We start from the raw sequence: 23,576 nt of genomic DNA, 5'->3' as shown, positions 1-23,576 counted from the left end.
TTTGGAGGGCTTGAACTGGGGCAGGGGCTGCCCTGGGGAGGGCGGGGAGAGGCCACCCTTACTGATTTGCGGAGGGGAGGCGGGCCCAAGGTCTGTCGCTGTGGTCAGTAGAGGCGGGGCCTGGACAGGGCCTCTTCCCTGCCTCTGATGCAGCTCTCCCACACTTGACTTTCAGCTGCTTTGACTCCGGTGGGTTCCAGGCCCAGAGTGGGAGTGAGAGGCTGTTGGGATCCCCTGAAGGAGGCTGTTCTCGTCCCTGAGGACCCACTGAGGGGGCTCCAGTATTCTTAGCACTTATTTCCAGGCGTTTGGTCATTTTCTCACCAAATTACCCCTTGAAATTTCTCCTGCCTGAGTTCAGCCCAGGAGGTTACTATTCTAGGAAGTTTCATCAAAATTCCTCTGGGCATTTGAGAGCTCTCTGAGCCTGGGGGGTGGCGGGGGGGAGGGGAGAGAGGGTGGGGAGGGGGAGGGGTGGGGGAGGGGAGAGGGTGGGGAGGGGAGAGGGGTGGGGAGGGGAGAGAGGGTGGGGAGGGGGAGGGTGGGGGAGGGGAGAGGGTGGGGAGGGGATCGGAGAGACCGGGGCTTATCTTCACCTGTGTTTTGGGAGCTGCTCCTGGGAACCAGTTCCTCCACCTGGAGATGCTCCTGGCCACAGAGCCTGCAGGCCGGGGCCAGAGAGGGTGGGCTGTGCCGTGTAACGTGAGGCAGGATGCCGCCTCTAATTGATCTTGTCCTCGCGTCTCCTGGAGCCATTTAATTAATTTATGATTGATGTTCCTGGACTTACTTGAGGTTAATTTATTATTGATGTCTCTTCATTATAGACAGTCTACCCTGCACCTCCCAACACATGGCTGCCCCTGCTGGGCAGGCCTCACGGTGGGGTGAGCTTGGGTGGGGCTGCTCCTCTGGCCCCCACCCCCACCCCCACCCCAGGGACAGCACCCTGTACTTGGCTTTTGCCAAACCCTCTCAGGTTTGGGGGTCGGGAGGCCTCAGGGCATCTGTCTCCAGGAGCCTTTGCCCAGCCACAAAATAACAGTAATGATAGCAGTCGTTTCCATTTTGTGAATTCGGGGAACTCAGCCTGGCACAACATACACTATAGACGAGATCCCATTTACTCCTTGTAATAGGTATCCCTCTACTCCCCCCATCCTTCTACCCCTGTCTTACAGGAGGCTCAGACAGGGTGAGTTACCTGCCCAAGGACACACAGCAAGTAGGTGGGAAGCCAGAGTTTGAAACCAGGACCCCTCCCTCTGCTCTGTGAGCCCTGCCTCTCCTTCAGGCCCACACAGCCCCCCCCTCCCGTGACGCCTTTCTTCCCTCCCCACTGCACCCCGGGACTGTCCTACCTGACGTGATCAGGGGGCAGAGCGCCAGCGCCCCTCTGAGCGTGTGTTGTTAAATGTTCGTGGCTTGTTCCCCTCGCTAATCCATGTCCTCATTGAAGGCTAACAGTGATGGCAAATAGCACTTACTGAGCGCACACGCCAGGCGCCATGCTAAGCACTTTACATGCGTTCGCTCATTTAATCCCCGTGACCACGCGAGAGGCAGGTGGTATTAACCCATTTCATAGGTGAGGTTTAGAGATGTGCTCTAGGCACTCAGCTAGTAGAGGGCAGGGCCTGCTGGACTCCAGCGGCCTTGAGATGCAGGGTGCTGTCTCGTTCGTCCTGTAGTTCTCACCTCTCTCCATCTGCTCCGGCCTGTGTATCAGATATCTGTATGTTTATCCAACGCCTCAAACCTTTTGCCTGTCTGGCCTGATGTGTCGGGCGCCATCCTTTGCCATGCGGACCAGGAGTATCTACTCCTGGGATCCCAGGATGGGTGATTTTAGGGAGACAGCAAGGCAAGTGGAGGGTGCTGGGCCTGGATTCTGCCCCTGGCTCTGCTGGGCAACTTCAGATGAGTCACTCAGCCTTTCTGAGCCTCGGTCGCCCTGTTTGTATAAGAGCAACAATGATACTCTCTTCTCCTTCATGGGCTGTCCCCATGCTCAGAGGTGATGCTGGATGGGAAAGACACTGTACTGATCAAGGGTTAGAATTGCTTGTGTGTGAGATGCAGAGCTTCAGGAGCTGGCGTGAAGGCCAGGAGCGCTTAAGCCGGGGCATAGTCCCAGGCCGGGGCATCTGCACCCACCCTCTGAGTTGCCCGGATGGGCTAGTGAATTCCATGGTTTGCCAGCTGCAAGGCCTTGCTCAAGGACCCTGTTGGGCCAAGAGCTGGGCAGGAGGTCCCTAGAGTGGGGGCCAGACCGCAGTCTGGTGTCCCGGTTGGCTGACCAGTGCCTGGGCCCTTGGAGGCCGCCCCACCTGTGCTGGGGCCTTGGGTTGTGTGGAAGTGCGTGGGGCCCACCTGGGGTTCTGGGCCTCACCACCCCTCTGGTCTCCCACACGCCTGGGCAGCCTGACCAGGCCGCTTCAGGCAGGGTTTGGTGAGGAAGGAGGATAGTTCACCACGCAGCCGCCGGGACCTCTCCTCACCCCTCAAAATATGCGGAAAGCCTGGTGAAGAGGTGAGCCTGCGTCTGTTCCGGAAAGCGGTGAGACTGTCAGCCTCTCGATGGCAGGCTTCCCAGGGCGTTGGCTAGAAACCCTCTGCTTTCTCATCAGCTTTACTCCGAGCACGTTTCAGCGCCGAGCTGGGCATGGGGAGCGCAGCGTGTGCTTTCAGGGCTCCCCCGGGCCCCGGAGAGGAGGGCAGAGGCCCCAGACTGTGGGTAGGGGCGAGGCCTGCCTGGCATGACTGTTGGAAATCTGTGGCCGGGCTGCAGTGAGGTGACAGCTGGTTTCACTTCCCAAGTTTCCACCCTCTGCAGGCGGGGATTACATCAGGCTCCACTTCATCCACGCTCCTGCACTGCCCTGGGACAGCTGCCCTGCTGCAGCTTCAGGCCGGCTGCAGGACCTCCCGGCAGCCCTGGGCCCAGCAGCCGAGGACACTGTCCTGGCCTTTGCAGTCTCGCTGGATGCACTACCTCCCAGTTGGCACTGCCCACCTGGCCCACTCGGGACTGCCGAGTCTCCAAGACGATGCTGCCCTTTCATTCCTCCCATCACCCACCTCTGATTCATTTTCTTTCTCTTTAAATTCAGTGTAACATAGGCCTGCAAACATGGACTTTAGCATAAAGCTCTATTCAAGTCCACTACTACTTGGGCAAGTCACTTAACCTCTCAGAGCCTCGGTTTCCTCCTCATCTCTAAAATGGGGGATCTAGCGGGATGTGGCACGCCGGGCAGCCGTCGGGATCAAATGAGACGCTACCTCTTTGGAAGTTCCACCCAATGCCAAGAGCACTGTCAGTGTTACCTGCTGTCCACTCTTCTGTCCCGCAGGCAGTGCTAAACTGAGAGGACCCTCCCCTTCCTGAGGCTGCGCCCTGCAGCCAGGCAACCCTTGCACCACCCCTAGCACTTCTCAGAGCTGGCAGCGTCTCTCCGTCCCTCTGGCACTGACCCTGTTCCCGCCCCAGCACTCTCTGAGGCTGCCCGTCCTTCTCTGGTCCCTCTCCTAGTTTGGTTTCCTTCCCTTTGGCGCCTCTTCCATCCAGCTGCCTTTTTTTTTTGGTCCACCTTTTCCTCCCTTGAGGCCTTTGGGGGAAGCCAGGTCTTTCCTTAGACACTCTCTGGCCCCCCTGTGCCAAGTGGCAGCCCCCCAGCCCCTCCCGCTCCCCTCAGCTGTGGGTGAGCTTGTGCGTCCCGAGCATGGCAGTCATGACTTGGCCTCACAGCCAAGAACACCGGCAGCCTTGACAAGTCCAGAGTCCCGTCCGGTCCGTTCCAGCCCTGGGAGCCGGTCAGTTGGGGCAGTGACTGGAGAAGGAGGCCAGCCTGCAGGGCCGCAAAGCCCCACCTGGGGCTGGAGGTTCCCGTGACAGCAAACCCTCCCTGTCCTCCTCGGTTCCAGAGACGTGTGGAAGGAGAAGGCCAGAGTCAACCCCAGTGTCCCGGAGCCAGAAAAACCAGCCGCATCTGGAGTCTCTTTCCTCCTGGGAAGCCAAGGAATTTTTCTCAAGAGGTGGTTTCAGCCTCATACCTTTGAGAGAACTTGGTCTTCCGCCGACACCGTCCCTGGGACTGGGGCCAGATTGCGGAGCAGGGAATAGTCCCTGCCACTTGTAAACTCCCGTCCACCCGTTCTCAGGGACACTTGTCCAGCAGCTACTGCACGCTTAACTCTGTGCCTGGAGCTGGGAATAAGAAAAGTTACCACCGCTTCCTCAGAGAGTTCCCAGGTCAAGGACTGACACATAAACAGACAAATGGAACAACAGCAACAATAGCAAAGCGAGTCCTCTCTGCCAGGCACCTTCCTAAGTGCTCTATGTGCCGTAACTCAGTTAATGCGAAGGATAGCGACCGCTCTCGTGCGGTGGGCGCTCACCGTGCTCTGTGCTGGGGCACTGCCCTGGGAGGGAGGCACGTGTGTTTGACAGCTGAGGGACAGGTTGAGGATCTCAGCTTCCCTGGAGAACTGAAGGGACCTGCTAGAGGCCGTGTACCTGCAGCTGGCCGGCTGGGCCTCGGACCCCCGTTTGTATGGCCCCTGCTCTCAGGGTGTTCCTTCTTGCTCCCCCATCTCGCATCAGGTTCGGGGACCCCGTGAACCACAGGAAGGACAGACAGGTTCCTACAAGAGGAAGACCCCCTATGGCCACCCTGTTGCTGAAAAGACAAGCCTGCCCACTCCTTCGCCATTGCCCGTGTGTGGGCCCGTCTGTGGCTCAGACCCTGCACCTCGCCGCCCTGGCAGGCCCCGGCAGGCAGCGCAGGAGGCTTCCTCTCACCCCCATGCCCCCTGCCAGCGGTGCTGAGCTGCTGGAGATTGTTCTCCTTGCTGCACTCTACCGTGCAGTTTAATAAACGGCTAACAGAGGGCCCCCGTGCTCTGGGGCCGCCTTCTCCATTTCTTGGGCCCTTCAGAGAGCCTGACCCCCACCCCCACCCCAGGTGAACCCCATTCAGCAGGCTTCCGGTGGCGGTAACTAAGCCGGGCGCCCAGCCCACCACCTGCTCAGTACTTTAACCTTAATGGTGTAACGAGCGCCCATCATAAAGCAGCTGCAGCAGTGCATCCTGGGACGTATAAATTATAGGAGCCCTCTGGAGTTGTACTTGGAAATGGCGCAAGTGGAAGGTTGAAAGGGGCCGGCCTCGCTGGGCTGAGCACGGCTATTCTCTGCTGCCTTTCAAAAGGCCCACGGAGCTGAGTCTGGCTGAGAAGAAAGAATGTCCTCAGACCAAGCTGAACTCCTGGTTGCTCCGCCCCGGTTCCCACTTCCTGGCCCCGGCTGTGTCCGCAGAGCCTGCGGGCTTAGGAGGCGGAACCCCTACCCCGGCCTGGGCCGCAGAGCGAGTGGGCCGGGAGGGAAGAACACAGGCGTAGACGCAGCAGACAGGGAGGCCCCCCCACCCCCCGGCCCGCCGTTTCCCGGGGAGCGGTTGGTCCGACTTCCCCCCCCGCCCCCCCACCCCCGCCGTCTCCGAGGTCTCATCTGTAAAGTGCAGAGTCGGAGGCAACCTCTCACAGTGGTTGTGGGGCTTGAACAGGAATCCGCAGGGGGTGTCGTGATTTGGGGTGAGGGGCTCTGGAGCTGGACCGTACCGCTTCTAGTTGCAGCTTCTGCGGGCAGCACTTGTGAGACCTTAACCAAGTCAGTTAACCTCGCAGCTGCAGAATCTCAGCTGGAAAATCAGGGGAATAATTGACCTGCGTCTGAGGAGTGTTAGGATGGGGTTAAGGTCTCAGCAAAGTGCTGCTTTAGGGACTCCCCCGGCGGTCCAGTGGTTAGGACTCTGAGCCTCCACTTCAGGGGGCATGGGTTCGATCCCTGGTCAGGGAACTAAGATCCTGCAAGCCTCGAGGCGCTGCCAAAAAAAATTAAAAAGTGCTGTTTTAATGGGCACACAGATCCCGAGCTTGCCAATGCAGCTTCCCGTGGAGGCTGGATGGGACCCCAGATCTGCTCCTCAGGACGTGGCTTGCGGAGCACACCTTGAGCAGCCAGGGCACAGCGTTCGACCCCTAGGAAGTGCTTGCTACGTGCCACCTGTGATCGCCCCTCCAGGCACAGTGCCCGTCGCCGGCACCCACCCGGGGCACCCACACAGGCTTAGCTGAGCGCTCCTGAGTGTGGCCCATGAGCCAGCCGCAGCCCCTGGAAACAGGTTAGGAAAGCAGAATCTCAGGGCGCCCCTCTCTCCCTGCACTGAATCCGCATCTCTGGAGTGGGGCCCAGGACTCTGCAGTTTAACCAGCTCCGAGGTGCTGCCTCTGCTTGCTCAGCTAGGAGGAGCATTGGTGGGCTTCATCCTCGAGAGCAGGGCTTCTCTGAGTGCAGGGAGGTTCAGAATCTCCTGGGGTTGGCCGTGACGGGGCTTGCTCAACCACAGGCTCCTGGGCCCTACCTTGGACCAACAGCTTCAGAATGTCTGGTAGGGCCTGGAAACCTGCATTTCCCATCTCCTCCCTGCCGGTTCAAGTTTGAGAGTCACTGGAAATCACTGACTGTCTGAGAGCTGTGGAGAAGGGCAGGACCCCCATCCCTACCCCTCTCCCCACGATCTGCACAAGGCCCCGCCTCTGCTGGGGGAGAATGAACCCTAGAGAGAGCCAGGAGCCCCGGGCTCCAGCACCACCCCATGGGGGCCTGGAGCCACTCATCCTGGGGCCCAGCTGTGGGGCTTTTCTCACAGGGAGAAGAGGGAAACAGCCTAAGGGCCACCAGTAGGGAACTGGTTGAATAAACTCATATACTCCATGTGCATGGACTGCTCCACAATAATGAGGGAAGGCAGGGCTGGAAAAATGTTAAATGAGGAGAAATGTTCACCTTCTCTAGCTCAGTGAAAAGCGGTAGGTACGGAATGATCCCATATTTGAACAGGGAAAAAAAAACTAGACAGATGTTAATAGTTAATAATTTTCCTAGAGGGATCATGGATGATTTCTATTTTCTTTCCCTTTCTCTTTCTCTTTTTTTGGTTTCTGTTTTCTGTGGAGAACATGTACTTTGTGATAAGAAGGAAAAAGTAGGCATAGATAAGCATGTCTGGTCCAGGGTCCTCAGGACACAGGTGCCAGTGGCAGCCCCAGACTCCCAGGACAGTGTTTCTCTTGCTCGACTTACCCCCGCTGGGGTATCCTTCACCTTGGTCCCTCCTTTCCAGGCTGTGCCCAGTGTTCCACAGTCCTTCCTGCTGTTTCTCCCACTTTCTCACTTCCTCTCTGCTTTGAGTCTTCCCTGGTGATGGCGGGGCACGTCCTCCTCTTTACACAAGAGGAACGAGTGGGGAGGGGAGAGCCGAGGGATGGGAGGCCCCCCCCGGCTTGCAAGCCTCTGGGGCAGAGTTCAGTTTTCATCAGGGCATCGCCTAGGAGCCTAAGCCTAAGTTCCAGAATCTAGGCACATAGAATGTGCTTGAGAAGTAATGGTTGAAGGAATGACGCTTGGAATGCAGCCAACAAGAGGACACGGACCCATAGCTGTGTGACCTTGGGCACATCAGCGCACCTCTCTGGGCTTAAGAGTCTTCATCGCTAAGAGTCAGGGAGTCTTGAACTCTGATTTCCCCGGGCCCTTCCAGCTCTCCTCTCTGGTGGGTCACATACCTTCCCACTCCTGCTCCTTTGCCTGATTTTCTAAGCAATTTGTGTTGTCCAGGAAGACCCCACCTGTCCGTTCCAGCTGCCCAGTAAGAGTGTGTGCAAAAGCAGCTGCTCAGGGCAGGGCCCTCAAGGCAAGAGACAAAGGGAGGAGCAGGAAGAAGGGAGACCCATGGTGCTGAGAAAGCCACCAATAGTAGAGGGCTTGAGGGCATCTGAGCGTTCCTGGATCTGATATAGTGGCCTCCCGTGTGTCATTTTTCATCTTCTCCTGACCGAAGCTGCCTTTATCCCAGTGCCTCTTGCCTGGCTTTGCAGCTGAGACCCAGTTTCCATCAGGCCCCAGCAACCCCGAGTGTGGCCCTTTGAGCTGCTGTTTTCCAATGAGTGGCTCAGTGGAGAGAAGGGGTGGGAGAAATCCATTCAAGCCATTTGTTTTAAAGACATTTCAGTAAACTCATGGGATTTGTGGTTACATCTTTTCAATGTTCTTTCAAAGAAATGGGTGGGTTTCTGGGTCTCTCCAACCACCAACTCCCCTGCCTGGCAGCAACCTAGAGGCAGGAGTTGGGAGCTAACGGCGGTGCTCAGCACAGAGCGCTTCCAGGGCAGAGGAGAGGGAGACAGGCTCTGTGCTGGCTGGGGCCCAGCCCCTGCACAAGGTGCATTGGCCCCCGGGGTTTCTGGGAGGCTTCTGTGTGCGGGGGGGCAGGGGGAGGTGGCGGAAAGAATGAGCCTGGTCTCGCTCCTCTTTCTGCCTGGTGGTGAACTCCTGCTCAGCTGTGAGCACCCTCCTGGAAGCCTTCTCTGTCTGCCTTGGGCTAAGCAGCTGACCTTGCTGTGGGGTCCCTGGCATCAGAGCCTTGTACTCACTGACCTGTGTGTGGATTTCCTCCTCATTCTGCACTGTGAGTGCCTCAAGGTTGGGGCTTGTCATCTTCATGTTCATAGCCCCAGAGGCTCCTTCTTTTTTTTTTTTTTTTTTTTTTAATTTTATTTTTGGCTGCATTGGGTCTTCGTTGCTGCGCACGGGCTTTCTCTAGTTGCAGTGAGCGGGGGCTACTTTTCATTGTGGTGGCTTCTCTTGTTGTGGAGCACGGGCTCTAGGCGCATGGGCTTCAGTAGTTGTGGCACATGGGCTCAGTAGTTGTGGCTCACGGGCTCAGTAGTTGTGGCTCACGGGCTCTGGAGCGCAGGCTCAGTAATTGTGGTGCACGGGCTTAGTTGCTCCGCGGCGTGTGGGATCTTCCTGGACCAGGGCTCGAATCCACGTCCCCTGCGTTGGCAGGCAGATTCTTAACCACTGCACCACCAGGGAAGTCCCCAGAGGCTCCTCCTTAAGATCCTGTTGAGCGCATCTGAAGCCTCGGCTGGGCGGGTCTGCTTCCCCACCCTGGTCTCGGAGCCCACCTGAGGCAGTGGGTGGGGCGGACTCAGAACATCACCCTCCCCTTACCTATGCCCAGAAGGTGGTCCTACCTGGGCAGGTGTCAGGCTGGAAGGGATGGGAGTAATGGAGTAGGTGGCATTCAACAGTGAGGCACCGGCCCGGCAGGACCTTGCCCACCAGGCCCCCTGCACACTCAGGCAGCCGGAAGCAGTGAGGTGACCGCTAATGCCAGTCGCCAACCGGTCTGGCGGGTTTGTGGGGACCTGGCTGGGTTTCTTGAGGGATGGGGTGTCCTGCTGGGAGCAGGCTTTGTGCCTGTCCTCTCTGTCTTTACCCTTTCAGGCTGCTCCTCTCCTGGCCTTGCTCTCCTCTCGGCCCCGCCTCCCTCCTCTTGGGCAGAGCCTTGACCCTGCCCTTTCTGGGTTCAGGGCAGCCTTTAGTGGAGGTGCCCAGGCAGGAGACTAGCCAGGGCCCCACAGGAACGAGGTGGGCCCGTGAAGGCCTAGAGGCACTGAGACCCTGGGAGGCAGGATGCCCAGTGGCTGGGGAGACGACAGGCACGGGGCCGGAGCTGGCGGTGGCCTTGGCGACCGTGCTCCCACCCCCTTCCCCACTGCTGCGTCAAGCATAAGGGACCAGAGCCCCGAAGAGGCCACAGGGCAAGGCCTAGGGCCTGAGCCCTCACTTGTAGGGCTCCTCTGAGCCCTGACTCCTCCCTGCCCCGCAGCCAGGCTCCCCTCTCAGGGAGCAGGAAATGGGGGCGTTCTCTCGCCCTCTGCTGGGAGGGGCTGGGCACCCCGCCCCGGAGGTGTCAGCGGCACTGTCACCCAGTGGTGAGTGCGGGTGCCGGGATTTCCCTGGCTGACTCACTCACCCCGGCCTGGCTGTGCGTCTGCCCAGGCAGGAGCTGTTTGTGAAGGTGTCTGGGTAGCGAGAGCGGCTCACACAAAGGGAGTCCCGGGACCCGGGGGGGTGGGGGCCGGGGGGAGGGGGGCAGTTCCCTCCACGGAGCCCTCAGGCCTCCCTCCTACCCCACGGCACGCCCCCCGCCCCTCCCCACCTAACCCCACACCTCCATCGTGCATAGTGGCCCCACTTCCCAACACAGGAGGAGCCGTGAGGGATGGAGGGTCCTGAGCCCAGAGAGCGGGCCTGGCCGCTCCCTGCCTCCCTGAAAGAGTCCCCCAAGGGTGATGAAACGCCTTCCCGCCAAAGAACAGAGAAGCCATTGATTCCCTTGATCCCCAGGCGTTTCACAGACAGGGCGGCCCGCTGGGGGGACTGAGAGGCAGGAAGTGGGGCCAGCACAGTGACCCAGCCCAGGGGCCAAGGACCCTTGGAGAAAGGGTGAAAATTGTCGGCTCCCCTCCAGAAGAATTCACACAGGCCTGTGCGCAATTTCCGGGCCCACAGATGCCCCGGAGCACAGCCTCGGCCCCCCGGGCTGCCAGCGGCCTGTGCCGCCCTCCAGAGAGCAGGCCGCGGGACGAAGGTGTCGCAGTTACGGCGTGTGGGGGCCTGGGGAGGACCGAGCAGACAGAATGTGGAGCGCGCGGCTGGAGAGCGGGCCTGTGGGGGCGGCAGCAGCAGGGCCGCGTGGGGCAAGCCGGGCTGGGGGTGGGATGGGATGCACCGTTCTGGGTGATTGCCCCAGAGCGCCTGCCTTCCACTTGCCGAAGCGAGGGGGAGTCGCCCCCTGACCTCTCCAGGCTGGAATGGCAAGGGCCGGCAGCCCCCCACCGCCCTGGGGGCCAGGCTGCCAGGGCTGAGGTCCCTGGGCGACATCCAGGACCCTGGCACAGTTCAGTCTAGGTGGGCAGCCTTCTCAGCCCCCTACCCACCCTCCTGGTCTGGTGAGAGATGCAGCGGTTTTTGTTGGCTGGGTGCCGGCGGGGAGCTCCAGTGTCTCTGATGAGCGGGCTGCCTAGCCCCCTGGCCTGCATGTCCAGCCTTGTTGGCCACACTAGTCCCTCTGTGAGCAGGCTGAGGGCAGGGTGGCCCGGGGAACGAATGGGGTTCGCGGGCCCAGCCTCCAGAGCAGTGGGGCTGCAGACACAGCCACGAGGGCAGGGCTCTCCCTCCCCGCTCTCAGCTCAGCCCCCTGCTGCTGTCGGGCATGGAGGCTGCTTCCAGGCAGGGCACGGGGGAGGCCTGGCCTGAACTGGGTTGGTCCCTCGAGACAGGGCCAGCACACCTCAGCCCTCCAAGGGCAACCCTGCACAGGAGGCTGCGGAGGCCCCGGGAGCTGGGTTGCAGGCCAGGGGTCATGTTCTGCCCCCGACCTGCTGCTGACCTTGGTGTGGCCTGGGGCAGGTCTCTGCATCCTTAGCCCTCACTCTCCTCCCTGAAATGAGCATGTGTGACTCAGTGGCCCAGAAGGTTCCTTCCCACCCAGATGTTCTCCTGTTGTTCACTGAGCCCCCAGCTTAGAGACTGAGGGAGGGCCTGAGGACCTTCTCCTGATGTGCCTAGGTGGCCAGGTGCGCCCGCACCGTGGAGCAGGGCAAAGGTCCTCTCTTGGACTCTCCATGTCTCCTCCCTCCTCCCTGGGGTGATGGGCTAAAGTGAGATAATGGCCACAAGCTTCCAGTACAAGACCTCTGACGGGTCGTTGGGCTCTCGCTAAACAGTAGTTGGTATTGTCACCCTTATTATCATTACGTTTGAGATGTTATTATTGTGGTGGAGTTGGCTCCCCAGAGCCTGCAAGGGGCTCCCTGGAAGGGATGGTGTGGCCCATGCCCTGGGCTGGCATCCAGGCCCCCAGTCTGCTTGAGAAGCAGGAGGGCAGACGGGGGCAGCTGGAGGGTCTGGGCGGGCGGGAGGGGTCCTGTCCCCAGTTCAGGCGTGGCTGAGCCACCGACTCCCATCTGCAGAGGGGCGGCCCGCCCTCCGCGACTTGGCTGGGAGACCTCAGAGCTGAGGAGTGCGTGTTCTCCAAACATCTTGTTCACAGCAGATGGCAGCCACAACTCCCTCTCTCCCTGCAGTTCCGGCTGCACTTCCCTTCCCTGCGCTCACCCTCCTGTTAACTCTGCTTTCTGCTTTTGGAGGTGGAGAGGCAGCCTGCAGCCCCCGAAGCCGCCTCTGACTGTGGTGAAGCTTGGTGCTCAGAGCGTGGACAGTGTCCAAGGGAGGGGAAACCTCGAGCCCCCATCTGCCTCGTCAGGGAAGCCGTCTTGCCCAGGTTCCCACACTCCGTCTTAAGTCTCTTTGGCCAAACAGGCCAGCAGCGTGATCTCAGAAGAACAAGGGCCTGGGCCTGGTTTGACTTTTCTTGAGCAGCTGCTAGGCACCAGGCACTGTCTGGGTGCCACGGACACAGGCAGAAGATGCAGCCCCGCCCTCTAGGAGCTCCCAGCCTGGTGGGGAACCAGGGTACCTGGGGCGGGAATGGAGGGGCGCTGATCAGGTCTGCCTCGGGGTTGGCAGGCTTCCATGGGCTTCACTGAGGAGGTGGTGTTTAGGCTAAGCCCTGACGGGCTGAGGAGTTCCCAGGAGAATAGGATTAGAAAAGGCATCCTGTGCAGCGAGAAGGGCCTGTGCAAAGGCACGGAGGCATGAAGAGCTCAGACCCTGCAGAGCGCTCGACTGTGGCGAGTGGTAGAGCAGATAAAGGCCGAGCTACTTCATCAGCGTGAGCCGTTCAACCCCAGGGTGGGGTCTGCAAGGAGGGGCAGACAGTGCCCCTCTGGCTGCTTGTGGGGCAGGGCCAGCCTGAAGCAGGAGCCCTGCATGGGGGCCAGTGGGGCCCTAAGCAGCTGGAGGGAGTTCTGGGATCTGACTTATGGCTGCCCTGAGTTTGGGACCAGCAGGAGCATCCCCTGCTGGTGGAGCATCCCCTACTGGTGAAGCAGCACCTGCTGGTTGAGCCGTAGGTTAGAAGTCTCCCCCAGGGGCTGAGGCCAGGAGGCGATGAACGAGCATGCCCTCGGAGGGTGTGGTGCAGACTTCCACGGTGCTGCCCCTCGTTCTGTGACCTGTCCCAGCTTCACCCCACATCCATGTGGCACTGGACAGAGCCCCCATGAATCGAGACCCTAGTCTATGCCAAACTGCACTAAGTGCTCCCACGCGGGCCTCCTCCCCTTTAACCCTCACGAGAGCGGTGCACGTGGGCATCACCCCAAGGTCCTGAGACTTGTTCAGAGTCACCCAGCCAGGATGTGGCCAAGCTCCAGGCCCAGGTCAGCCTGACCCTCCCCTTGCACGCCTCCTGCGGGGTTACGTACGTACCCTGTCCCCTAGAGAAGTCTCGGTGTGCAGGGTTGGGTGGGGGTGACCCACAGTATTTGCTTTTCCCAGCCCTGCTTTTGCTGCGCCGCCAGCACCTGGCTGACTGTTTGCCCAAGGGTTCGTCCTCCAGGAAGATGGGTGGGGCTGGATGGGGGTGGCAGGCAAGTGGTCCGCTGCTTCTGGGCTTCCACCCTTTTTGCATAACTGAGAAGGGCTGCACTGCCCATAAGCGCCACACCCTGCAGTCCGCGATGCTGCCCCAGCAGTGCCTGGCCTCGCCCACGCAGAGCATGTGACTTTGCAGTGCTGGGCCTGGCATGCCTGGCGTGCCAGGGCAGCAGTCGCAGCGGCAGCTGGACAGTCAGCAAGGAGCAAGAGAGGTCCCCAGAGCCCTTGTGTCAGGCAGGGCACCAGTGTGGAGGCGAGGGGTGGCATCAATGGGACTTTTGTGTGGCCAGGGTCAGAGGAGCACATGGCCCAAGCCAGGAGCGTTCCACCAGACCCTTCTGCCCCTTCCTTTCCTGGGGCTGCTGCGCCTGTCCACGGCCCCTGCCCTTCCTCCCAGCGAGGAGAGCCTGCCTGGATTCAACCAATCCCTGGCCTGCCCTCACCCCCTTTCAGAAGAATCAGCCCCAGGAACTTCCCTGGCCCTGGGCCCTCCCCTCCGCCTGCCCTCCTGAGAGTGGCTTTCACTGACCCCGAATGTGCTGGTGGCTCCCTGAGGCCAGGGGCCTGGTCCTCGGGGCCAAGGGAAACAGATCAGGTAAACAGAGGCTGGGAGGGCCTGGTGTCCCAGGGGAGAGGGAGCCCTTTCTTCCCCGGAGCTGGGACCCCAGGGAGACGCCTGCATTAGCTGGGCAGGGAGCCGCCACCTCCCTCCCTGCAGTCTTGCCTGTGGCTCCGGTCCTGGGAGAATGAGGAATCTCGCCTCACTGCAGGGTGCCCACCTTGCTTTGCACTGTGGCCTTTAGCAAGCCCACTGCTGTGGCCTGTGGTCACTCCACCACTTGGTAGCTGTCAGACAGGCGGTGAGGAAGAGCAGGCTGTCGCCAAGAGGCTGTACTGCACCCAGCATGGGCAAAGAGCTCCGTACGCAGAGGGGAGCCAGGAGAGCGTCCTCGCTCAGGCTTGGGGACAGCCTTCGCAGGTGGGCGCAGCTGCAAGTCACCCATGCTGGCCCTTGGGGGGCCGGCTGTGTGCTGGGGCTGGGGAGGCAGCCTGGTCCCTCCACCACCACCTCTTACCTGGGGAGCAAGGCTGACATGGAAGAGGGGAGTCTCCTTCTAAGTCACAGTGGCCGCCAGGCCCTGCCCAGCCCTCTCTCCTGCTGCTGGTCAGGGATGGGTGCCCGCTTGGGGACAGACACAGAGTCTGCAAGCTCGGGAGGCATGTTAAACAGCCCCATCATCAGGCCTTTCATCCAGAAGGAGGTTCCTTAACGTACCTGTGCTCGAGCCCCTCTTACAGGAAGCGGGGCTCCGAGAGGTTGCACCTGGCCCACAGTTCGTAGCAGCCGAGCCCATACCAAGCCTGGATTCTCTGACAGCGAGCCCCATGCGTCCCCCCCTCTGCCCCCGACTGAAACCAAAGTGCTAATAAATGAGCACATCGATACATAATTCATCCCACCTGGGATCCCTCTGGCCTTTTTTCTCTGAGGAACTCTGAGCCCTTCCCAGACGTGATCTCATGTGTCCTCCCAAGGCCCAGAAGAGTTGAGAGGAGGCCAGGCGCTGAGGGTGGTGGAAGGGCCGCACAGAGCGGGCCACGGGGCCTAGAAACCAGCCTGCCCGCTGTCCAGGCCCCCTTTAGCCCCCTGCCTCTGGTAGGGGAGATGCTGGGGCGGGGACGTGTCTCCCGGTGGGCCTGTGCTCTGCCTCTGGTCTCCCGATTGTGCAGGTGTGAGCCAGGAGGAGAAGGGACGCTGGGAGAATCCTGATGGGGCCCCACGGGGGGATGTGGGGGGGGGATGTCGAAGCCCAGGGCTCTGTCTTAAGGGGAAGTAATCTCGTTGTGAGGCTTTTTATAGTGCTTTCCTTCTAAGAAGCCTCCGCTCTGTCTTGTTTGTTCTCCTCACATTCCTAGGAAGTTGGCAGAGAGCAGATGAGGGTCACGGGGAGGAGGCAGAATGAGGATCTGCAGGGCAGGCCCTTCACCAAGTCGTCTCCTGTCCCCCAGCGGCCCAGGAGGCAGCCACTGTTCCCGTCTCCATTGTCTGGAGAGGAGCGAGGCTTAGAGGCCTTAGAGGGTCACAGGCAAGTCACTGACGGCCTAGGTTTGGGCCTTGGTTCGGATTGATTTAGAACACTGTGCCTAGAGTGGTCCTTCCTGGCCCCTCTCCCTCCCAGGGCAGCCGTTCAGTGGCATCGGTATTTCAGCATCTTCCCTGGGATTGTGTCCCCCAGGCAGAGGCCGAGGGCCTTGGCACTTGAGCGTTCAGGGGAATTAAAAAGCGAGTCCTGGGGAAACGGGAGATCGCTGAGGCTCTAAGAGGGGAGTCATTCCCCAGGCGCTCCCTTTCCTCCTCGCTGACAGCGGGCCCCAGGATCCCGGGGAGCCCCCCTGGCCACCCGGCCTGCAGGCACATGGGTCCCTCAGGGACCCTGCCTCTGGGAGGGGACTCGAGTGCCCACTGCGTCCCGAGAGCACGGCCCGCAGTGCCCTCCCCGCTGATGTGCGCCCGCCCCCCAGTGGCAGGTGGGCACTACAAGCCACCCCCCCACGGACAGGCCAGCTCATCAGTGCGGTGGAGCCCCTCAGTGGGGTGTGGGGCTGGGGTGGTGGTTGACCAGCAGACAGAGACACCCTCTTCCCGAGCCTGTTTCCCCTCCTGTAGGGGGTTCCCATCAACTCTGAGGTCTCCTCTGCCTGAGTTACGCCCCCCCCCACCCCGCGTGGCCGTATCCGTGGTCAGAGCCAGTGGCCAGAAGAGTAAGGAGTTGAACATTGAAGGAGAAATGCCTCCAACCTCAAGCTCATTGTGGCGAGCCCTCAGGTGTGGGAGCAGAGCCCAGGGACCACCCCTGAATGGGTGCCTGCTGGACCGACACCCTGGCCTGTGGCACGCCCGAGGGCAGGACTGGGCCGAGCTGAAGCTCTGGGGAGTGCGTTCCCCCAGGAGCAGGGGAAGCAGGGCGTGGTCCATCCTTCCCGGACTGCAGGAAGCGCTCCAGAGCCCACCGGCCCGGTGTCTCAGGGCTCCGAGGGCTGCTGCAGTGCCGGCCCCTCCGCCTGTCCAGCTGCACGGCAGTCAGGCTGGGGCATCCTCGGCAGCGCCCGTCCCGTCGGTCACCACTGTCTGCTAAAGCTCATTCTGAGCCCTGCTCCTCTCCCCACACCCGTCGTGCCCGCCTTGGCCCGGAGTTTCCCACTGCTCCCAGGATGAAGCCTGGCTCACGAGACCCCAGGAGCGTCTCCAGCTTGGCCCTCCCGTCTGGCCAGTCTGGTCTTTAATCCGCGTCCTCCAGGCTCTGCACACGGGCCTCTTCCATGTGTTCCCCCGCTACTCTCTCTCTGTGGCCGCCTTACTCCGTCTTATCCTTCAGGTCTCAGCTCCGGCTCCCAGCTCTTAAGACAGCTGCCCCTCACCTCCCTGCTCAGGCTCTGACACGACCCCTCTTCTGAGCACAGGTCGTAGAATTTTTCACCGTTGTGTGTGAAGATTAGCTTGAAACCTCTTTCCTTCTAGCCTGTCAGCTCCGGGAGGGCTGGACCCACCTGGGCCTTTATTTACTGCCGTGGCCCCTGGCATGTAGCGGGCACTCCGTGCGGTGGAGGGTGGAGGGTGGCTGCATGCGTGAACTTAATTTTTACTAGGCTTCACCTGTGTTCACACCCCCAGGCCCCACCTGGGGAGCTGTTCCCAGCCTCTTCTCGCCTCACATCCTGGCGCCACCCTGAGCCCGGGAGTCTGAAACCAAACTCTGGCCACATGTGAGGGCTAGGGTCCTCACCGCTGCCGGGCCCGGGGCCGCCTCATATCCTGTGCTCCTGGGTCAGCCCAGCCTGGGGTTTGGGGCCCGGGTCCGCCTGGGGTCTCTGGAGGAGGGAAGGGCTCACTCAGACGCCTGCCACCGATTAGAAGAAGGACAGTCACAGTCGAGTGCATCCAGGGAGGCTTCTGGGGAGATGGCAAGTTTGGAAGCAGGTGGGGTTGCCGAGGAGCCGTGGACTGAGGAGGGGGCCGGGGGCCCGGGGTCAAGGGGCCTTGGAGCCTTCGGGCTTGAGGATGGAGGCTGTGGTGGGTGGTTACGGGCCTCGCCTCCTGTCTCCTCTGTGGGTCGGCCAGGCCTTCGCTTTCTGGGGACCCAGTGTCCCGGGCGCTTGCCGCCAAGGTGGTAGAAAGGTTGTGGGAGACTCGGGGCTGGGAAGCCGCAGCCGTCCCCTCAGCCCTGGCGGGGACCCCGCTCAAGGTGGGGATGGGCTGTCGGGCTGCAGGGACGTTCTGGTCGGGCTGCTCCATCTGACGCTGGCAGGGAGGGGCACCCAGGAGGCCCCTGAGCCCACGATTCTAGGTCACCTCCTGCACCATCCAGCGGCAGGAGTGGTATTTATAGCAGCCAGCAGCCGCCGAGGGTGGGGCAGTCAGCAGGAGCCGTGACGCAGGCCGCCCCCCTCCGGTCCCCTAGCTCTCGCCGACTCCCTCACCCCCGCTCCGCCCCACTCCAGAGCCTTCCTGGGCAAGCGGCAAAGGGCTGGGCCTGCCGAGGGAACAGGCATTGCCTCACTCCCCGCCGAGCCCCAGAGGAGACAAGGTGCCACCTTCTGCCTGGCAGGAGCCTCGGCCTCAGCCCATCTGGCCAGGACGCTGTCTGTCTCCTGAACCCCAGGCGGGCATCCCGTTAGCACTCAGTGCACGGCCCTGCTGGTCTCTCTCGACGGCGCCGTCAGCTCTTGTTGAAAGGTTCGTCCCCTGGAGTCACCAGCAGCTTTGCCGACCTCCCCAGGGCCGGCAGGTGCAGTGAAAGGCCTGTCTCATCCCTACTGGTAGTGGGCAGTTAATGGGGCCATGGGCACCTGCCCCAGGTTGACTGGGAGAGGCCCCGCCAAATGCCCATTAGCTCCCTGCCGTGACCTTGTTAAGTGGTTATGGAGTGCCACGCAGGGCTGGAAGGACGGGCAGCAGTCCAGCCCTCGGTCACCAGGGCTGTGCCGGGCAAGTGGCCGCGGCTCCACCTCCTGCCACACCCAGGGAGGAGGCCAGGAAGCAGAGGCCACAGAAGTGACAGTGTGACGAGGCTGGGGCCCCAGGCCCTGAGGGTGAGTCCTCTGGGAAGGAAAGTGACACCCAGCTCCGGAGCCGGAGGTCGGGCCCTGCTCTCTCCGAGCCTTCACCTGCCCAGATACAGGGCAGGACCGAAGGGCGTGAGGAGGCAGAAGGCTGACCTTTGTCAGGTGCCTGATGGGGTGGCCCCCACTGTGGAGGCCAGTGCTCCCCCCATTTCCAGTCTATGTGGCCCCGAGCCTCTGGGCGCATCCCCCAGGCCAGGAGAGAAGCAGGGGGAGGCCAAGGTTTCCTCCTTGGGGGCCTCCAGTGTAGCGGAGAAGGTGAGGCGGGAGCACCCGGAGCCTGCGGGAAGGTGGGCTGCCACTTCGCTGGTTAGCCACAGGCTGACCAACCAGGGCTGGGGCTTAAGGCCAGCTGGACAGGCCCTGAGCTTCACCGGGGAGGAGCCCCTGGAGTGAGCGGGCGTCTGGAGAGCAGGAAGCACTGGGCAGGGTCCGCTCCGTTGATGAGCAGGAGATGGACATGGGAGCAGGAAGCAGGCTTGCCCAGTGGCAGGGCCGGAGGGGGCTGTTGGTGGAGAGCTCTGTAGCTAATGCTTGGGAGTTGTAATCTTATTTAAAGGGCAGTCGGGAGCCCTAATGCACTTTTGAGGAGGGGGTTGATTTAACTAAAACTGTAAACGTGTGTGCGCCTAGCTAATGCTACCAAGCCCCCGCTCTGTGCCGGACCCGGCTTTCAGCACTTCACAGCTTTGAACTCACTTTGTCCTCTTCCACGAGGGAGGCGCTGTCATCACCATCCTGTTTTACCGAGGAGGAGGAAGCAGTGGTGGATTCGTCTTGGGAAGTGACTCCGTGCCGTACCGTACTTTGAAGGTCACGGCTCAGTGCACGTCTGAGTGGACAAAAGCCGGGTCCAGCCCTGTCCTCCATCCAGTGGCCTTCGAGCCCGCACCGCTTCCCGGAGGCCTGTGGTCACGTGCTTGGGTCTGGCTTTGTCGTGCCTGGGGAGGTGCGAGGGGATGAGGGGCCTGTAGGAGTCTCTGAGCACCTGGCTCAGTGTTTCCTTTGGCCCTGTGTGGCTCAGGCCAGGCAGACACGTGTGATGGTCGAATTAGCTTGGGCTCCTGGGTGGAGCCGTCCTGCACCAAAATAGCAAGTAGAACTCTAGAAGTCAAGGCCAGAGTGGACCTGACAGGTCATCCTGTCCAGGGCCTCTCAAACGTTTTTAAGCACTGAGACCGTTTAGCTCAAACACAGTGTTACCAGCAGCCCCAATACGGAAAAGCCGCTCTGGCCACGTAGCCTGCAAACCCTCGCCTGCTGTGACCGTCTCCCCTCCTCTGGGGGTGTCTGAGGTTTCCAGAAACCCACTTGGGAGAGCACTGCCATCCGCTCACTGGGCACAGGAGGGGAGGGCCACAGAGGGGCAGGGCCTGGGCTGAGGCCCGAGGGCCGTTGGAAGCAGCACCTACCACCTCCAGCGATGCTCTGTGGCGGGACAGGACGCCGGCCCTCCAGTCACACGCGGGAACTCTGCAGACCTCCTCCCCCGGGAAAGAGCTTGTGTTACGCAGTCACTCGATCCCTGCCTGCTTCTGCGATGCCCAGGGAATGGTTGAAGTGAAACTCAATAGCCTGAGTGCGGGCCTGTGCCCTAGATGGCCATGCCGCCCAGGCAGGTGGCCCCTCCGCCGATCCTCCGTGGCCCGTGCAGCCTCCCGGAGTCTGGAGAGCATTTCCCCCAGTGCAGGCAGAGGAGGCAGGCGCGATAGGACCGTGATGGCACAGGGTATGCTGGGCGTGGGGGTGGGTTCCCAGAGGGGAGGTGTCAGGCTAGGTGTGCCCACTTAACATCCTCATTAGCAGCCTCGCTAGGGGGTCCCTCCTGAAGTGGAGGGTGCTAATTCCTCTCAGAGGTGTTGCCGCACCTGGAACGGGGAGTCTCTTCTCGGAAGCTCTTGGGAAGCCGGCCAGAGCATTGCAGATGAACTGCCTTCTGGGGGCCCCCCAGGCACTGGCTCGCAGGAGAGCAGAGGCCCTGGGGGAGGTGAGGGGCGAGAGGGCCTGGCGGGGACTGCCGGTAGGATGCAGAACTGGGCATCCAGCCCTCAGGGCATCCGGCCACTGAGCCACTGAGCTGGGAACACAGACAGACAGGGGCATTCCGCAGGAGCACAGGTGTGGCCTTGGGCCGGAGCTCCCCAGTCCCAGCTGAGCCGTGGGATGGTGATTCCCATCTCAGTGGCTCTTCGTGGATTAAGGAGGCAGAGCCAGCGAAGCCTCAGCCTGGCAGGTGGGGCTCCTAGGAGAAGCTGCCATCCCTGCCTGAGAAGGTAGGTCAGGGCATTGTGTAGGCTGGCACGGGTGAGGGCAGGCATGGGTCAGCCTGGTGCCAGGGGTTGGGAGCAGGGCCTTTCCGTGTGGGAGGCTTGACTTCCCTCACGGAGATCAGCGGCCCTGCCACAACTCGGGCAGTGAGGACGAGGTCTGAGCGCTCTCAGGAGAGGTGATGGATAAATAATACTGATATCAACTAATACTTCCCGAGAGCTGAGCGCTTCATATGCCTTATTTCACTTACTCCTTACGACTCCCTGTGAGGCGGGGACCTCCATTGTCCTCTTTTGCAGATGAGGAAACGGAGGCTCCGAGAAATGAAGGTCACAGGCAACTAGAAGTGACAGAACCAAGATTCAGACTCGGGGCTGTCCCACTCCAGGGCCGGAGGGAAGGCAGCGGCAGGCTCCTTCGATGAGCCGTCACCCTCCAGGTGCACGCATTTGAGAGGGTGGGTTCCAGGGGAGGCGGGGTAAAGACATTTAGCACGTGAGGGACCCTGAGAAGACCACAGGGGCAGCACAGAAAGGACTCCGCCTGGACAGAAACAAACCTGGGCTGGGTGCCTGCATCCGTCCACAGACAGACGGGAGGAACTGGCCAGGGGCTGGGAAACCCAGGTGCCGCGAGTGCCCAGCAGGAGGCCAGCAGAGCCTGCCTCTTCCCCGGGCACCAGAATGAGTGTGGGACAAAGGCCATTCCTAGTTTCAGGAAAATAAACAGTCTCCAAGGAAGAATTCAGAAATGAAACCTGGCCTGGCCAGAGGGGAACCTCTTCCACGATGGGAAACAGGTCCATTCCGGCCCAGAACTAAGTAAGCCCCGGTGTAACCGCACCCCCCGCCCCCAAGGAGAGCACGGGGAGGGCTGCGGAGTAGCCACGGGAGGGTCCTGCTGCCTCCCGGGCCCTCCGTCCTCGTCCCGCAGCAGCCAGCCACTCTCCCAGAACAGCTAGTTGATTCCCGGGGAGCTGGCTGGTGTCAGTGACAGGGCCCGTGGCAGATGGTAAATTCTGTTTGTTGTAGATGAGTGGAAAATAATTAGCGTGAGAACGAGAAGCTGGAGCCTCTGTGATGAAGGGAGCCCTGAGGAGGGCTCGGGAGGGGCTGAGAGCACAGCCTGGAGCCTCGCGGCCTGGCCCTCGCCGGCTGAGTGACCTTGGGCACGTTTCTTAGCTTCTCTGGGCCTGTTTCCTCATCTGTAAAGTGGGTTAACAATAGCACTCACCTCGTAGGGCTGCTGCAAGGACGCCACTGAAGTAGGTAATATCTGTGAGTGGCTTGCTCCTACGGTACCTGGCGTGTAGTAGATGACATAAGAATTTTTTTTGAATAACTGGTGATAGAATAATGGTTGGAGCTATTTCCGGGTCCAGCCCAGCATGACCGTAGCCGTGGCCCCCAGTAGCTGGGGCCCCTCCTTTTCATCCTCTTCCCTGAACTCTGTGCCCAGCTCCCAGATTGCTCTTTCGTGGGGAGGGGCTGTGGCCAGCAAGCACGTGGATGTGGAGAGAACTCAGCAGGGAGGCCTGGCTTCGAAGCCTGACTTGGCCTCCCACTCCCTGGGTTATTTAACCTTGGAGCCTCGGTTTCCCTATCTGTGACATGAGAACAGCTATACCCACCCATGGGCTCGTGGTGAGGGGCACAGGAGGTGCTTCCCCTGGTCCTTCCAGCCTGCCCTGGTGGGGAGGGCCAGGAAGGGGCTTGCGAGTCTGAGACTCTGCGGGGGGAGGGGAGCAGAGGCGGCAGCATCCCCCCCCCGCCCCCACCGTTTCAGTCCCAGGGCCTGGGCGTGTGAGGACCCACCTCTTGCCGAAATCCGGCCTCAGCCCCGGGCTGGCTCGCCTCTACCTTCTGCTTCGGCACAGCTGACGTGTGAAAAGCAGCAGCTTTCCGGCCCCTAACTTGGGTTGCACACACCCAGGCCCAGGCTGGCTGTGCATGTGGCCCCCGGCCCACGCGCGCTCCTTCTCTGTCGCCTCCTTCGCTGCCCTCCCCCTCCCTCCTCCGTGCCTCCCAGAGCCCAGCTTCTGTGTGGGACCCCACACCTGGGAGGGAGAGGGACTCGAAGGGCCGAAGGAACATGTGGGAATAAGGAATCGCACTGAGGGGCAGAGAGTTTTCCTTTTAAGTAACTCAAGGAGGCTACTTTGAAATCCCAGCCCTGCCTCGTCTTTGTCATGGGATCTTCGGGCAAGCCATTGCCCCTCTGTGACCTCGGTTTCTCCATCTGTAAAGCTGGGGCGGTACCCCTACTGTCTGACGAGGCTGGAATAAGAGGACACATAAAGTTTCTAGCTCTGGGCCCACCACCCACGCACCTCCAGGCAGCCCGTGGGCCCACCCCCGACCCCCGGGCTCAGTTTTCCTTATCTGCAGAGTGGGGCCAATGCCCACGGTCTCCCCGTGGTGGTGTGACCAGGAGCCTGGAGCCACAGGAGGACCCGGAGAGCTCTTTGTGGTCCCCGAGGCCATGGCCCCCACTCCGTGGGGGACACGGGACGCCTGCTCCTGGGTTCAGAAACAGGCCTTTAGCTGAACTCTGCTCCTCAGAAGCAGCAGTTAAAACATGGGCTCTGGAACTAGGCTGTGTGACCTGGAGCAAGTCACTTCATCTCATCTGTAAAACGGGGTAATAGCAGTGCCTACCTCACAGTTACTATGAGGATTAAGTGAGTTATGTTTGCAAAGGGCTTAGACAAGACCCAAGACATGGTAGGCAACTGACAAATGCTGGAGGGAGCAGAACACCTGGG

The 23,576-nt window shown here is 61.0% G+C and overlaps 1 protein-coding gene across 3 annotated transcripts in view; it reads left to right on the top strand.

The window, feature by feature from the left end:
* Positions 1-23,576, top strand: part of DAGLA (diacylglycerol lipase alpha) — a 61,955-nt gene that overhangs the window by 5,338 nt on the left and 33,041 nt on the right. Inside the window, exon 1 of one of the 3 annotated variants that reach the window (XM_060158996.1) lies at positions 18,126-18,155. The exons of the other annotated variants lie outside the window; for them this stretch is intronic. The gene's annotated coding sequence lies outside the window, so the exon portion shown is untranslated. Of the gene's footprint in view, positions 1-18,125; positions 18,156-23,576 lie in introns of those variants that run through there. 3 annotated transcript variants of the gene reach the window in all.

This window comes from Lagenorhynchus albirostris, chromosome 9, assembly GCF_949774975.1.
Source record: "Lagenorhynchus albirostris chromosome 9, mLagAlb1.1, whole genome shotgun sequence".
Taxonomy (NCBI): domain Eukaryota; kingdom Metazoa; phylum Chordata; class Mammalia; order Artiodactyla; family Delphinidae; genus Lagenorhynchus; species Lagenorhynchus albirostris.
The sequence above is the reverse complement of the archived record's forward strand: the minus strand, read 5'-3'. Positions and strand labels throughout refer to the sequence as shown.